The following is a 16,251-nucleotide window of genomic DNA, read 5'->3' as shown; positions in this document are numbered from 1 at the left end:
AGCCCCCTTCGATCCCAAAGCCCCCCACCCCCACCCCACAAAGCAGCTCATCTTGTTAATTACTACCATCATTAAAACAATAGAGTATCTAATCCCTCAACCAGTCTAATTATACTCACCTGCTCCTGGCGCGGTCCCTGCAGGTCCCTGCTTCCCGACGCCGCACCCATAGGGGTGGAGCTGCATATTCATTACTGTAATGAGCGGTAACGGTGACCGCTCAGTACAGGAAGAAGCTGCCGGCGCCAGGAAGCCAGGGACCTGCAGGGACCGCGCCAGGAGCAGGTGAGTATAACGGGGAGCGGGAGCGCTGCGTGATATTCAACCGCTACCCGTCCGGGGCGCCGCCCCGTCTTCAGCGTCTTCTGCAGTGACGCTCAGGTCAGAGGGCGCGGTGACGTGGTTAGTGCGCGCCCTCTGCCTGAACGTCAGTGCAGAAGATGCTGAAGATGGAGTGGCGCCGGAAAGAAGTCAGGTGAATATTGAAAGTGCCGGGGGCCTGTGCGACGGAGAGGTGAGTATGTGATGTTTTTTTTTTTATCATAGCAACAGCAAATGGGGTAAGTGTCTGTATGGAGAATCTTATGGGGCATAATCAACGTTTGTAGAGCACCATAATGGGGCAAATGTGTCTGTATGGGGCCATAACGTTGTGCAGCACTATGTGGGGCAAATGTCTGTATGGAGCATCTTATGGGGCCATAACGTTTGTGCAGCACTATATGGGGCAAATATCTTTATGGAGCATCTTATGGGGCCATAATTAACGTTTGTGCAGCATTATATTGGGCAAATGTGTCTATGGAGCATCTTATGAGGCCATTATTAACCTTTATGCAGGATTATATGGGGCATATTTTAATATGGAGCATCTTATGGGGCCATCATAAACTTTATGGAGCATCATATGGGGCTCCTGATTCAATATGGATATTCAAACACACTTATCCTACTGAGGTCTCAATTAATTTTACTTTTATTGGTATCTATTTTTACTTTTGACATTTACCGGTACCTGCTGCATTTTCCACCCTATGCTTATACTCGAGTCATTAAGTTTTCCCAGTTTTTTTGTGGCAAAATTAGGGGGGTCGGCTTATACTCGGGTTGGCTTATACTCGAGTATATATGGTATTTACTATCCAGGTTCACCCACCCAAGGTTCCATTTGTGGTGTTTCTCAAGAATACACATATTGTCATTTCATCATTTTATATAGGTTTTTACTGTTCAAATAAAGTTTATTTGCCTTTTCCTTATGTTTTTTTGGCTCCTCCTTTGGTGTTCTCATAATATTTGCTATGTAGGTTAAAAGATAAAGTATAGCAAAGTCCTTATTTTGGCAGGATTCACCCGTAGAGGACAACACAAGACTTCAGCCACAATTTGGAGACTTTCCACTCCAAACATACAACATAGCGGAATAAAACAGTGGATGACCTTCCCAGCCACACCCTTGAGGTGGAGATATGGTGAGTAGGAGTCCCACCGAACTCTCACCTACACACCAAAAACCCAGTCTCTTATCATGGCTAGTTAACCCCATCAGCACATAGCATGCTGGAGAGAGACTTATGGGTTTTAGATAACGGAAGAAAGCAATCTTCATGACTCCTATCTCCCCTCATATACGGTGCCAGTGACCCTGTCCCATGTGTGTTGACAAGGCCATTCTTCAAGAGTCTCAGAGCAAGAAAAAGACTTGAGGAAAGACACATGACTATCAATAATCACTTTGAAGGAACTAGTTTCCAAGACCAGTCAAGCACAATAGGCACTCTATATACAGCTGTCCCATAAAAGAGGGAGAGAAGCCTTCACCGACGAAAATCCACATCAACACATATGTGGCTTTATCAAGAGGCATTAAATTAATCTAGCGAAAAGGTAAGATATGGTCTTGTGGTCAAATTATACAAAATTGGCCTTCTAGATAAAATTAAAATGATTTCCAAGAAATAAATAATAAAAAAATGAAAACCTGCAGCAGAGTTAACAAAGTACAGCAGCCTGTGTGAGAAGGGCTGTACAGCTGGGCTGACATCACAGTGAGAAGAATGCAAATGTTTGTTGTGTTTTGTAATGAGATAAAGTTCAACTCTGCTGTACTTTCTTAGCTCTGCTGTACTGTTAGTTCTGATCGCACTGCAGACTGTCAGTCATTACATATCACACTGGTAATGGCCCCTTTCATTTAGAGTAAGCTCTGGAGGCAGATTTTCAAGAAAATCTATGTCTGGACCATAGATCTTAACAGCGTATTTACATACAAGACAAATGTGCATTTTTCTGGAATAAAACATAGGATCGCAGATATCAAGGTATAATTTTATTCAACTTTCTATAACCTAAGTTGCCATATTGATCGCTTAGGAGAGTTGATCCTAGTAATAGATTCCCTTTAACCCATCCCCAACATTTGTAGTACATGTGTTACACGTGGAGGAAAGACAATTATAGCAGCTAAATAGGAAAGGGTTCTTTACAGTAAGAGCAATCAGACTGGAATGCCGACCAAAAGAGCTAGTAATGGCAGTTACTACTATATGATAACATTTAAAAAAAGGTCTGGGTGCTTTTTTAACACATGATATTGTGAGTTATCAATAATCTAGCAATATAAAATATATGCTGTAACTTTGAAGATAGGTTGAACTTGATTGTCCTAGGTCTTTTTTCAACCTATGTAATTATGTGAACTGTACATCAGGAAAATGCTTGAAATGTAATTACCTATAATACTATTTTACAAGTAATGTCCCCTTATTTTTTCTGTGTAAAGTGCTAGCTATAAATCCAATCTCTGGATTTAAAAAGTGCAAAACCCTCCTTAAAAACTTGCATGTTTAATCTGTATTTCTTATGGTGCCTAAGGGAAGCCATAATGATAGGCGCTTTTTAGTAACAAGTGCAGTTATTTGCCTCTACAATGAAGTGAATTACCAATGATGAAAGGGTTAATACTTGGGTCCTGCATCAGTAATAGCCCCTGTAGTAACCATGACACCTGTTATGAGGTCATAAACAAGTGTGATAATGAAGATTCCACAATAGAAGGCCACGCCGCCACCATCAGCGCCATTACTGATGCGCCTGAGGACGTTGAGCTTGACCACCCCACGTAATGTGCCGACCTTGGTGAAATTTGGAGGTTCTAGCAGGGAAAGGGTTTGTCTGCTTCAGACACCCCCAGGGCATGGGAAGGTAATCGAGAGGGATCCCCAGCATAGGATCCCCTTCTGTTATTCTCTACAAATAGCTACTCTCCTTTGGGAGTTTGTGGAAGCACCTATGACTTTAATGGGTGATAAATTGGGATGGGAGAAGGGGGGAGGGGGTATTTCTCCTATTAGGGGTTATCCATTATGAACAATCGCTGTAACCGAAAGTCTAAATTTTTGAGAGGTGGACCTGGATCTGTAAGGAAGAAATGGTTCATTCATCTGGGCAATCAGATCAACCAAATTGGGTCTAACAACCAATGTGGTGACAGATATCGCAGCTAGATCTCTCCCACATCCGGTTTATCACATTTATAGTCTATATTTGTTATGTCGTTCTCTGTAAATCTGGTAAAATGTTCAAATGTTAAAACATGTTACATCTGTTACATATCGGCATTAACTCTCTAAGCCCAAGGGAAGGGCGATCCTCCAGCCATTGTTCCCTAGAGGTTTCCACCACAGGGGTTTTTCCTCTCCTGAGTGCTGGAGGGTGACTCTTCGTGAGTCGGGGGTTATGCCATTTTTGGTGTCATGTGTAATTACAATGCTTTGTGTATTTATTTTGTGTCCATCTTTGTGATTCATTTAGTTTGGGAGTCAGGGGTCCATCGCATGTCACTGTGTCATAGGGCCAGACATCTGTCGGCCACAGTTTTGCCCCAGGTGTTGCTCCTGCCCTGCTGAATATCATGGAGCAGCGAAGACAGGCAAGTGTGCACTCATCATTGGAATAAGGACTTATTTTACAGCAGGATTACAAGCAGCTTCCTCGCCTCATTTACACTGTGAGTATTTTGGCCAGTATTTTCCATCAGCATTTGTCAGCTAAAAAACAGACACGAGCAAACACTGAGAAAAATAACTGAATGACTTTCACCTCTTTTGTGTTTTGGATCCACTCCTGGAGTCTATTAACAAATACTGATGCAAAATATCGCCATGTAAAAGTGCTGTAAATCCTTACTGACTTCATCATTACATTGATGACAGTGCTGCAGTCAGTAACTTAGCTCAGTGACTCTGCTTGAGTTGACATCATAAGCTGCTGAGCTCACTAATTGTCTGCAGCGCTGTCGATGTGAAGTCAGCGCTGCGGACAATAACAGATACCATGGATGGCACCAGAGATTCAGCCCTGAAGCAGGGGAGTGTGTGTAAAGTATAGGGGAACACAGATTTCACTTTCTGAATACCCTTCATAATAACCGACGCATTTCGAACCAGGACTAAGAACGTTGTAACGTTTGAAACGCGTTGGTTCTTATAGAAAGTGTTCACTTCAACCTTTTGCAAAGTTTGTATATTTTTAAATTTTTTAGTGGATTAAATAAAAAAATTATATTCCGGAAGCTGGACCCTTTACTGTTCTTGGACTTTTTTTAATACTACAAAAATTTAAGTGTGTTGAATATTTGAAATCTTGCGAATTATATGTGTTTTATTTGCGGGATTTCCCCATACACTTTAATGAGATGCCGAATATTCGCATATAAAAAATTGATATGGGTTTTTATTACATTTCAGCAGCAAAAAAAAGGATGTAATCCACATGCACACAACATTATCAATAAAGCATTATCAAAGCTCCCAGCAAACAGGAAGTTTACAAAACAAAGTAACGTTAATTAAAAAATTATTCAAAAAGAAGCAAGAGCAAAACTGAAAAAAATGCAATAAAAACATGTAAAAAACACTCAAAAGGCAACGAAGAAACACAAATTACCGTATATAATCGAGTATAAGCCGACCCCCCTAATTTTGCCACAAAAAACTGGGAAAACTTATTGACTCGAGTATAAGCCTAGGGTGGAAAATGCAGCAGCTACCGGTGAATTTCAAAAATAAAAATAGATGCTCCATACCGTTGATTATTGCCCCAAAGGAGGTTCCATATAAAGCTGTGCCATATATAATGCTCAGCACCGTTCATTATGGTCCCATAGAAGCTCCTTATAAAGCTGTGCCATATATAATGCTCTGCACCGTTCATTATTGCCCCATAGATGCTCCTTATAAAGCTGTGCCATATATAATGCTCCATACCATTCATTATTGCCCCATAGATGCTCCTTATAAAGCTGTGCCATATATAATGCTCCAAACCGTTCATTATGGTCCCATAGATGCTCCTTATAAAGCTGTGCCATATACAATGCTCTGCACCGTTCATTATGGCCCCATAGATGCTCCTTATAAAGCTGTGCCATATATAATGCTCCATACCATTCATTATTGCCCCATAGATGCTCCATATACAACTGTGCCATATACAATGCTCTGCACCGTTCACTATGGCCCCATAGATGCTCCTTATAAAGCTGTGCCATATAGAAAGCTCTGCACCGTTCATTATGGCCCCATAGATGCTCCTTATAAAGCTGTGCCATATAGAAAGCTCTGCACCGTTCATTATGGCCCCATAGATGCTCCATAGAAAGCTCTGCCATATATAATGTTCTGCACCGTTCATTATGGCCCCATAGATGCTCCTTATAAAGCTGTGCCATATAGAAAGCTCTGCACCATTCATTATGGCCTCATAGATGCTCCACATAAAGCTGTGCCATTAATAACGCTGCTGCTGCTGCAATAAAAAAAAAATAAAAACACATACTTACCTCTCTTGCTGCCTGCAGCTCCTCAGCGTCCCGTCTCGGCGTCTCTCCGCACTGACTGATCAGGCAGAGGGCGGCACGCACACTAGTATGTCATCGTGCCCTCTGACCTGAACAGTCAGAGCAAGAGGATGGGAAGACGGAGCGGCGCCCGACGGGTGGAACGTGGACAGGTAAATATAAAATACTCACCTAGTCCCGGCGCTCCTGACGCTGCCCCTGCCTGTCACACTGTCTTCGGGTGCCGCAGCTCTTCCTCTGTCAGCGGTCACTGGCACCGCTCATTAGAGGAATGAATATGCGGCTCCACCCCTATGGGAGTGGAGTCCATATTCATAAGTTTAATGAGCGGTCCCACGTGACCGCTGTACAGGGGAAGAGCTGCGGCACCCGAAGACAGTGACTAGGTGAGTATGCGACAATCCTCTCTCCCCCTCACCCACCGACCCTGCCGCCGACCGTGACTCAAGTATAAGCCGAGAGGGGCACTTTCAGCCCAAAAATTAGGCTGAAAATCTCGGCTTATACTCGAATATATATACGGTACCTAATCTGGCAAGTTGAAAAATGAAATTCTGCAGGAAATCTACAGCGTCAAAATCTCACCAAACACTCATCATAGAATGATAGCCTTAGAGGGTAATTTCACTGATTGTGAGACGGGAAATGAGAGACAAGTCTGCTGCCAATGGGAGAGAATTTGTTGTCTAAATTATGAGATTGTCCAGCTAAGAAAAAAGTGCACAAAAACCCCCAAAACAAAATATTTTGATATTGTATCTTGAAGAATACTAAGGAATATAGGGGTGTCCTTTGTCGGTGATCCTCGTGGTCAGTGTGGTTACAGAGAACTTCTTGCTCTTGCCTCTGGACAGCTGTTATACCCTGCAGTAACTGACAATCCACGGATATCAATAAGCGCTGTATTGTGAGCGACAGCCAAGGCCGTAGTCATGGCCCTCATAGGTGTCGGCTTCAGCGTGCCCTGACCACCCGCATCACATATATACAGTCCCAGTGTCTCACTTGCGTGGTTCTTAGAGTCCTCCCTTAGACGCAGGGACACTTCTTCACATAAAGAGACAGAGTCCAATTCCAACTTAAAAAATAGAACTTTGCTTGTTTCCAATCGCAGCACGTCCACATCAGTTACAGCATCAACACAGAGTTCTGCACAGTTCACATCCTTCGCTTTCCCTGTGCTCTTACCTATGTCTTTTAGGTTGTACCCGGTTTGTCCCGTCTCGACCGGTACTGCAGCATACTCCCTGTTCAGCTTTGCTACATTCAGAAGTTCCCTTGTCTGTTTTGCACCAGACATAATGGCATCTGCCCAAGTAGAAAGCTGCCACTTTTTGGAGCGACCTGCGTTTCTCTTCTACGGTGACTTCTGCTATCACCTCTGCTCTCACTACTGCTGTCCTGCTGCTCTCACTTCTGCTGTCCTGGATGACTGGGCTTCACACTTAAGGTTATGTGGCCCACTGCTTAGCTGGGGCCCCCAGGCCCAGCTGATCTGCCTGGGCTCCCTAGCCTGACTGACCCCAAACCAGGAAATCCTTCTGTCTTACCCACAGTTGGCCCTTCCTAAGTTAACTGTTATTGTTGCTGAGTTCCTATCTCTAATCTCAGTGTGCTATAATTCCCCCCTCTAGTGGCTAACCCAGACTCTTAGAGCTGCTTAAAATGTACAGAAACTGGCCAATACCCCATCACCATTTTTTTTTTTTACCAAAATTTAGAAAATTTAAGAGAAGCGACCGTATAATAGAGACACAAGTCTCCTTTAGGATCCTCTAAAAGCCAGCAATGGTCCTTGTCCAGCACCGGACAATGTAAAGTGCTAATGAATATATATGCCCTATCTAACTAACAATTTGTGAACAGACATATATGCTTACAAGGGACAACTGAACGCTGGACAGGACGTGGTTGCTGACTGTTGTCTGTGCAACTGCAGGTTGTGGGTAAGAGGCATTAGTGCCTCCTTCCTGGACAGCAAATTGGGAAGGGTGTAACACAGGGGAATTGAATTACTCCATGCATTTAAATCAGGTACATAAAGCACCCATCCAGAGTTACTTCATTGATGCAAGAAATGCAATTTGTAATACATTAACAGACCTACATAGTGTCCTGATGGCACCGAAAAATGCTATGACAGCATGGAATCACATTTATTCAGGAAACTTTTTTGAAAGTTTTTTCCTCTTAATACAGTGTATTGCATTCATCATATTGTATATCACTGTGTACTTACAATTGCTCATTTTGCTTTTCTACCCAGCTAATTCTTCTCTTTTCTATTAGCTCTATATCACGATGTAGAATTGTAGTTCTAATGATGACTCATGCAGGGAAGAGAGGCTTCCTGTTTCTACATTGAACTTGAGGATTCAGCTAGTCTGTTTTTACTCACGTGATGTCATAGACCTAATAGAAAAGAAAATAATTAACTAGGAAGAAGGGAAAAATTAGCAATTGTAAGTAGACAGTGCTGTATAATATGATGATTGTAATATATTAAGAGGAGTGCCTATTAAAATTTAGTTTCTTTCAGTTGACATATTTTGTGATGCCGTCAGATATTATAGCTTTTCTTCTACAGTTTATTTAGGTGTCTGCAGGAAACTGGGCTCATAAGATGTTTCTCTTCAAGAACTGCAATGAGAAATCATATCTATCCCCTTATATGGATACATTTTGGTCAATGATTTTTAAATGATTTTTATCATTTTTTTTGGTCACGATGTACATTTTTACCATAAGTGTGGTTTGTATTTGAAAGGATTGAAACAGTTCAACATTTTCCAACTTCTACCTATTTGACAGTGAAAAGTGGACAGCACTATGATGCCACGCGGATAGCGTCAATTTATCTATAAAAAAGCTGGACATGTGAGCATGCCCATAGACCATAATGAGTACTTGTTTATAATGGATAGAGCACTATGAGAATATTGGAGGAGTGAAAATTATCTAATATTTCTTTACTCTATCTTATACTCATCATCGATTACAGGCTGTTAATAGCCAACAGCTGCATTCACAATTTTACAGAATAAATAGCAGTAATCTGCCGGCAGTAATTTCTGACTCAGAGCCTTGAGGTTTAGATTATTGATACTAAGGGTACCGTCACACTATACGATTTACCTACGATCACGACCAGCGATATGACCTGGCCGTGATCGTAGATAAATCGTAGTGTGGTCGCTGGGGAGCTGTCACACAGACAGCTCTCCAGCGACCAACTATGCCGAGGTCCCTGGGTAACCAGGGTAAACATCGGGTAACTAAGCGCAGGACCGCGCTTAGTTACCCGATGTTTACCCTGGTTACAAGCGTTAAACTAAAAAAAAAAAAACAGCACATACTTACATTCTGGTGTCCGTCAGGTCCCTTGCAGTCTGCTTCCCGCACTCAGTGACTGCCGGCCGTAAAGTGAAAGTGAAAGCACAGCCGCTGTGCTTTCACTTTCACTTTACGGCCGGCAGTCACAGTGCGGGAAGCAGACGGCAAGGAACCTGACGGACACCAGAATGTAAGTATGTGCTGTTTTTTTTTTTTTAGTTTAACGCTTGTAACCAGGGTAAACATCGGGTAACTAAACGCGGTCCTGCGCTTAGTTACCCGATGTTTACCCTGGTTACAAGCGAACGCATCGCTGGATCGCATCGCTAGATCGGTGTCACACACACCGATCTAGCGATGACAGCGGGAGATCCAGCGATGAAAGAAAGTTCCATACGATCTGCTACGACGTACGATTCTCAGCAGGATCCCTGATCGCTGCTGCGTGTCAGACACAGCGATATCGTAACGATATCGCTGGAATGTCACGAATCGTACCGTCGTAGCGATCAAAATGTTATAGTGTGACGGTACCCTTAGAATAGGCCAGTATTATCAGATCAGCACAAGTGCTGTTAGAATGAGTCACCGCATTGTGCAAGCACTACAACCAGTGCCGGACTGGGGTGACATGGGCCCACCAGTAACATTGACTTTGGGGGGGGGGGGGCCCACTTTTCACCTGCATGTAAATATTATACTACCTTCGTTCACAAATTTACCCATATCTCTATACAGTAATAAACTGTGTAGTTTGGGTAATGAATGATGAGATGCTGCTTTTTTTTCTGTACAGAGTGAATCAAGTGAATTATGCCAAGTACTGCCCATACAGTGGGGTTGGGGGCCCAGATCTACACAGGGGCCCACCGGGGGATTCCCGTTACCCTGTGGGCCAGTAAGAGCCTGCACGTACGTCATGATCAGGAAGGACTTAACCACCAATGTAGTAGATGCACGTATAGCGATCGCCCGCTCACAGGGGCTGTTCTGCCGGCAAATCGCCTCCAGGTGTCAGCTGACCTTGACAGGTGAATCCCTGCTCTCAGTGCCAGGAACGGTCCCGCACTGCGCCCCTCTCCCTCTACCCTTGGATTGAAGACCCCGCGTCGTCATCGCGGGGTCCCAATCGTTGCCATGATGACCTGATGTCATTATGATGACATTCGGGTCACCAGGCACTAGGAAGTTACTTAGATCATGCGCAGTACATAATCTAACTTCTGTCTGCAGAAGTGATCTTGCATTGCTATACCTTATAACTGCGATCAGACTGCAGAAGGTGAAAGTCCCATAGTTGAGATAAGTAAAAAAAGTGAAAAAAAGGTGTCAAAAATATATTTTTTTAAATCACAAATTAATAATAAATATATATATATATATATATATATATATATATATATATATATATATATATATATATATATTGTACCTATAAATACTATTATGAAAACAAAACAATAAAAGTACACATATTTGGAATCACTGCATCTGGAATGACCCAACCTATAAAACTGTCCAGCTAGTTAACCCCTTTTAGTGAACACTGTAAAAAATAAATAAAAAGCTAGGCAAAAATTATGTTTTACCATTATTCCGCCGAACAAAAAGTGGAATAAAACGTGACTAAAAAGACAAATGTAAATAAAAATGGTAACGATGAAACCGTCACCTTGTCCCGCAAAAGTAAATCTGCCATATACCTTCATCATCTGAAAAAAAAAAAAAAAAAGTTATAGCTCACAGAATAAAGCGATGCAAAAATAATTATTTTTTCTATAAAATAGTTTTTATTGTGTAAAAACTCCAAAACATAAAAAAATATATAAATGGGATATCGCTGTAATCATACTGACCCGACAAGTAAAGCTGCCTTCTCAATTTTACCACACGCAGAACGGTATAAATCCCCCCCCCCAAAAAAAAACTATTCCTGAATTGCTGTTTTTTTTTATTCTCCCCAGTCGTCAGCGCCCGCTCCATACTCCCCCCAGTCAGCGCTCACACAGGGTTAATGGCAGCGTTAACGGACCACGTTATGCCGCGGTATAACGTAGTCCGTTAACGCTGCTATTAACCCTGTGTGACTTTTTACTATTGATGCTGCCTATGCAGCTGGGCTGTGCAATATACTACATGACTGGGCAATATACTACGTGGGCTGTGCAATATACTACGTGACTGGGCAATATACTACGTGACTGTGCAACAAACTACGTGGGCTGCGCGATATAGTATGCGGGCTGGGCAATATACTATGTGGGCTGTGCAATATACTACGTGGGCTGTGCAATATACTACGTGGGCTGTGCAATATACTACGTGGGCTGTGCAATATACTACGTGGGCTGTGCAATATACTACGTGGGCTGTGCAATATACTACGTGGGCTGGGCAATATACTATGTGGGCTGGGCAATATACTACACGGGCTGGGCAATATACTACACGGGCTGTGCAATATACAACGTGGGCTGTGCAATATACAACGTGACTGGGCAATATACTACGTGGCTGTGCAACAAACGTGGGCTGTGCAATATACGTGACTGGGCAATATACTACGTGGGCTGGGCAATATACTACGTGGGCTGTGCAATATACAACGTGACTGGGCAATATACTACGTGGCTGTGCAACAAACGTGGGCTGTGCAATATACGTGACTGGGCAATATACTACGTGGCTGGGCAATATACTACGTGGGCTGGGCAATATACTACGTGGGCTGGGCAATATACTACGTGGGCTGGGCAATATACTACGTGGGCTGTGCAATATACAACGTGACTGGGCAATATACTACGTGGCTGTGCAACAAACTACGTGGCTGTGCAACAAACTACGTGGCTGTGCAATATACGTGACTGGGCAATATACTACGTGGCTGGGCAATATACGTGACTGGGCAATATACTACGTGGGCTGGGCAATATACTACGTGGCCGGCCGCGAACAATCAGCGACAGGCACAGTCTGGCCGCGAATTGGTGCGGGAGTTAAACCACGCTTCGCTAATTGGTCACACCAGGCCGGCCGAATCCTGTGTATTCAATGTATTATTCTAAAATCTTCATAGATAAACTACATACATATTCTAGAATACCCGATGCGTTAGAATCGGGCCACCATCTAGTGTAATATAAATACATGTGTATATCTGTGTGTTACTGACATGTATATACTGTATATATCTATTCTATCTTTTCTACTGTAACCGGTCAGTGTGATTTTACTGTACGCCGCACATGAATTACCGGCTTTTCAAAGGACACCGGTGCGTAAAAACCGGTTATGGGATTGCACTCGTCCGTTTTTCTCTGCCCTCAGTCCCAGTATAGTCCACGATGAACGGCCACGTCGCAGGGCGCTCCGGAAACACTGCTGTGTGAATACGGCCTTACTGAAAGGATTGTGACCTTTTTTTACGCTAAAAAATTGTTAGAGACAAAAATGAATCACCTTGTAGCTTTCGCCAAATGATCAATCATTGTGCACTCAATTTGGAATACAATCAGAGAAAAAAGATGGGACCAATAAAAGTAAAAAAAAAATAATAATAAATCAAATTAATGAATCGTGGTCTCTGTGCCAGTATTTTGGGGGCGAAACAAAAAGCTGCAAAATTTGTCAGAGTGGAAAATATCTTCTCATGAGAAGGATTGGTGGTCAGCGAGCAGCTGCAGGCACATTGTCCGCAGGGTGGCATTGTCCGCAGGGTAACATTGTCCGCAGGGTAACATTGTCCGCAGGGTGGCATTGTACGCAGGGTGGCACTGTCCGCAGGGTAACATTGTCCGCAGGGTAACATTGTCCGCAGGGTGGCATTGTACGCAGGGTAACATTGTCCGCAGGGTGGCATTGTACGCAGGGTGGCACTGTCCGCAGGGTGGCACTGTCCGCAGGGTAACATTGTCCGCAGGGTGGCATTGTACGCAGGGTAACATTGTCCGCAGGGTAACATTGTCCGCAGGGTAACATTGTCCGCAGGGTGGCACTGTCCGCAGGGTGGCACTGTCCGCAGGGTAACATTGTCCGCAGGGTGGCATTGTCCGCAGGGTAACATTGTCCGCAGGGTGGCATTGTCCGCAGGGTAACATTGTCCGCAGGGTAACATTGTCCGCAGGGTAACATTGTCCGCAGGGTGGCATTGTACGCAGGGTGGCATTGTACGCAGGGTAACATTGTCCGCAGGGTAACATTGTACGCAGGGTGGCACTGTCCGCAGGGTGGCACTGTCCGCAGGGTGGCATTGTACGCAGGGTAACATTGTCCGCAGGGTGGCATTGTCCGCAGGGTAACATTGTCCGCAGGGTAACATTGTCCGCAGGGTAACATTGTCCGCAGGGTGGCATTGTACGCAGGGTGGCATTGTACGCAGGGTAACATTGTCCGCAGGGTAACATTGTCCGCAGGGTGGCATTGTACGCAGGGTGGCATTGTACGCAGGGTAACATTGTCCGCAGGGTAACATTGTACGCAGGGTGGCACTGTCCGCAGGGTGGCACTGTCCGCAGGGTGGCATTGTCCGCAGGGTAACATTGTCCGCAGGGTGGCACTGTCCGCAGGGTGGCACTGTCCGCAGGGTGGCACTGTACGCAGGGTGGCATTGTCCGCAGGGTAACATTGTCCGCAGGGTGGCACTGTCCGCAGGGTAACATTGTCCGCAGGGTGGCATTGTCCGCAGGGTGGCATTGTCCGCAGGGTAACATTGTTCGCAGGGTAACATTGTACGCAGGGTGGCATTATTCTCAGGGTGGCACTGTCCGCAGGGTGGCATTATTCGCAGGGTGGCACTGTCCGCAGGGTAACATTGTACGCAGGGTGGCACTGTCCGCAGGGTGGCATGGCATTGTCCGCAGGGTGGCACTGTCCGCAGGGTAGCCCGTCACCTCCGCCTCTCCTCAGCGGCGCGGACACTGGAGGCGCGGACAGGTGCAGAGCTGGTGCACCACCTGAGGGACCAGCGCGCTACTGGGGCACTGACGTCACCGTTTGTACATGGTGTGGGCGTGTCCGGGCCTGGGCGGTGCCTATCCTGGGATGGGCGTGGTATCGGGAGAGGAGGGAGTGACGCCGCGGGTCCTGGTGCCGCCCGCTCTCTGCGCTGCGGGATCCGGGATTGTGTTGCGCGCACAGCGCTCGGCGGACTCTGCGCTCCGGTAAGTGACTACCGGGAGGAGGCTCCTGTGTGCCCGGCTGTGCGGGGGAGGCGGGGCGCCCGAGGCGGTGACAGGTTCCTGGCTCCGGGGATGGAGGTGAGAGAGCAGGCAGGAGATCGGGTTCACTGCATGTCAGCAGATCGGCGGGGCGCGCACATGTGTCACCCTGCGTCCGCCTGCTGCCCGGGGCTGAGACACCGGCTGTACCGGCGGATGGGGACATTGTCTGCTGTTACCGTGTGCGCACATCATGGGCAGGGGGCTGTGTGTGCTGCTGGCATGTGGATAGTGTGTGTGTTATGTGTAGTGTTATGTGTGCTGCCCTGTGCTGGTGTCATATGGATAGTGTGTGTGTTATGTGTAGTGTTATGTGTGCTGCCCTGTGCTGGTGTCATATGGATAGTGTGTGTGTTGTGTGTGCTGCTGCAGTGTGCTAGTGTCTCAATGTGTAGTGTTATATGGACTGCTCTAGTGTACTGATGTATATGTGCTGCCATCATATGTGTAGGGTTTGTGTGTGTGTGTGTGTGCGTTATGTGTAGTGTTGTGTGTGCTGTCCTGGTGTCATATGGATAGTGTGTGTTATGTGTAGTGTTATGTGTGCTGTCCTGGTGTCATATGGATAGTGTGTGTTATGTGTAGTGTTATGTGTGCTGTCCTGTGCTGGTGTCATATGGATAGTGTGTGTTATGTGTAGTGTTATGTGTGCTGTCCTGTGCTGGTGTCATATGGATAGTGTGTGTTATGTGTAGTGTTATGTGTGCTGTCCTGTGCTGGTGTCATATGGATAGTGTGTGTTATGTGTAGTGTTATGTGTGCTGTCCTGTGCTGGTGTCATATGGATAGTGTGTGTTATGTGTAGTGTTATGTGTGCTGTCCTGTGCTGGTGTCATATGGATAGTGTGTGTTATGTGTAGTGTTATGTGTGCTGTCCTGTGCTGGTGTCATATGGATAGTGTGTGTTATGTGTAGTGTTATATGGACTGCTCTAGTGTACTGATGTATATGTGCTGCCATCATATGTGTAGGGTTTGTGTGTGTGTGTGTGCGTTATGTGTAGTGTTGTGTGTGCTGTCCTGGTGTCATATGGATAGTGTGTGTTACGTGTAGTGTTATGTGTGCTGTCCTGTGCTGGTGTCATATGGATAGTGTGTGTTATGTGTAGTGTTATATGGACTGCTCTAGTGTACTGATGTATATGTGCTGCCATCATATGTGTAGTGTTCTGTTTGTGTTATTTGTGGTGCTCTAGTGTACTTGTCCCGTGCTGATATCATGTGTGTAGTGTTCTGATACTGATGTGATGTGTGTATCAGTACATACATCACAGTATAGGACAGCACATGTGTAATTTGTGTAGTGTTATATGTGCTGTCCTATACTCTGATGTATGTACTGATACACACATCACATCAGTACCAGAACACTACACACATGATATCAGCACGGGACCGCTCATACACACAAGTACACGAGAGCACCACAAATAACACAAACAGAACACTACACATATGATGGCAGCACATATACATCAGTACACTAGAGCAATCCATATAAGGCTGTGTTCACACATTGCGGTTTTTTTGCGGTTTTCCCGATAAAAACGCTATAAAACCGCAAAAAAACCGCATACAATAAGCATCCCATCATTTAGAATGAATTCCGGATGTTTTGTGCACATGATGCGTTTTTTTCCGCAAAAAAAACGCATACCGCACAAAATATGGACATGCTCTATCTTTTTGCGTTTTTTTTTGCGGATTTCCCACTCCAAAATGCATTGGGAAGTGTCCGGAAAAAACCGCGGCAAAAACGCGTCAAAACCGCGGCAAAAACGCATGCGGTTTTCATGCAGAAAATGTCCGGAATTCTCAGGAATTTTCTGCATGAATTCCT

At 44.9% G+C, this 16,251-nt stretch overlaps 1 protein-coding gene across 4 annotated transcripts in view; it reads left to right on the top strand.

Annotated features, from left to right (window-relative positions):
- Positions 1–14,233: 14,233 nt before the first annotated feature.
- The window catches only part of MPP7 (MAGUK p55 scaffold protein 7), a 394,349-nt gene continuing 392,331 nt past the window's right edge, over positions 14,234–16,251 (top strand). The window contains exon 1 of one of the 4 annotated variants that reach the window (XM_069729627.1): positions 14,234–14,355. The gene's annotated coding sequence lies outside the window, so the exon portion shown is untranslated. The remainder of the gene's footprint in view (positions 14,356–16,251) is intronic. The other 3 variants (XM_069729628.1, XM_069729630.1, XM_069729629.1) reach the window with 3 other exon arrangements.

Source organism: Ranitomeya imitator, chromosome 6 (assembly GCF_032444005.1).
Source record: "Ranitomeya imitator isolate aRanImi1 chromosome 6, aRanImi1.pri, whole genome shotgun sequence".
In the NCBI taxonomy this organism is placed as follows: domain Eukaryota; kingdom Metazoa; phylum Chordata; class Amphibia; order Anura; family Dendrobatidae; genus Ranitomeya; species Ranitomeya imitator.
Note: the sequence above shows the minus strand (reverse complement) of the source record. Positions and strands in the feature narration are given on the sequence as shown.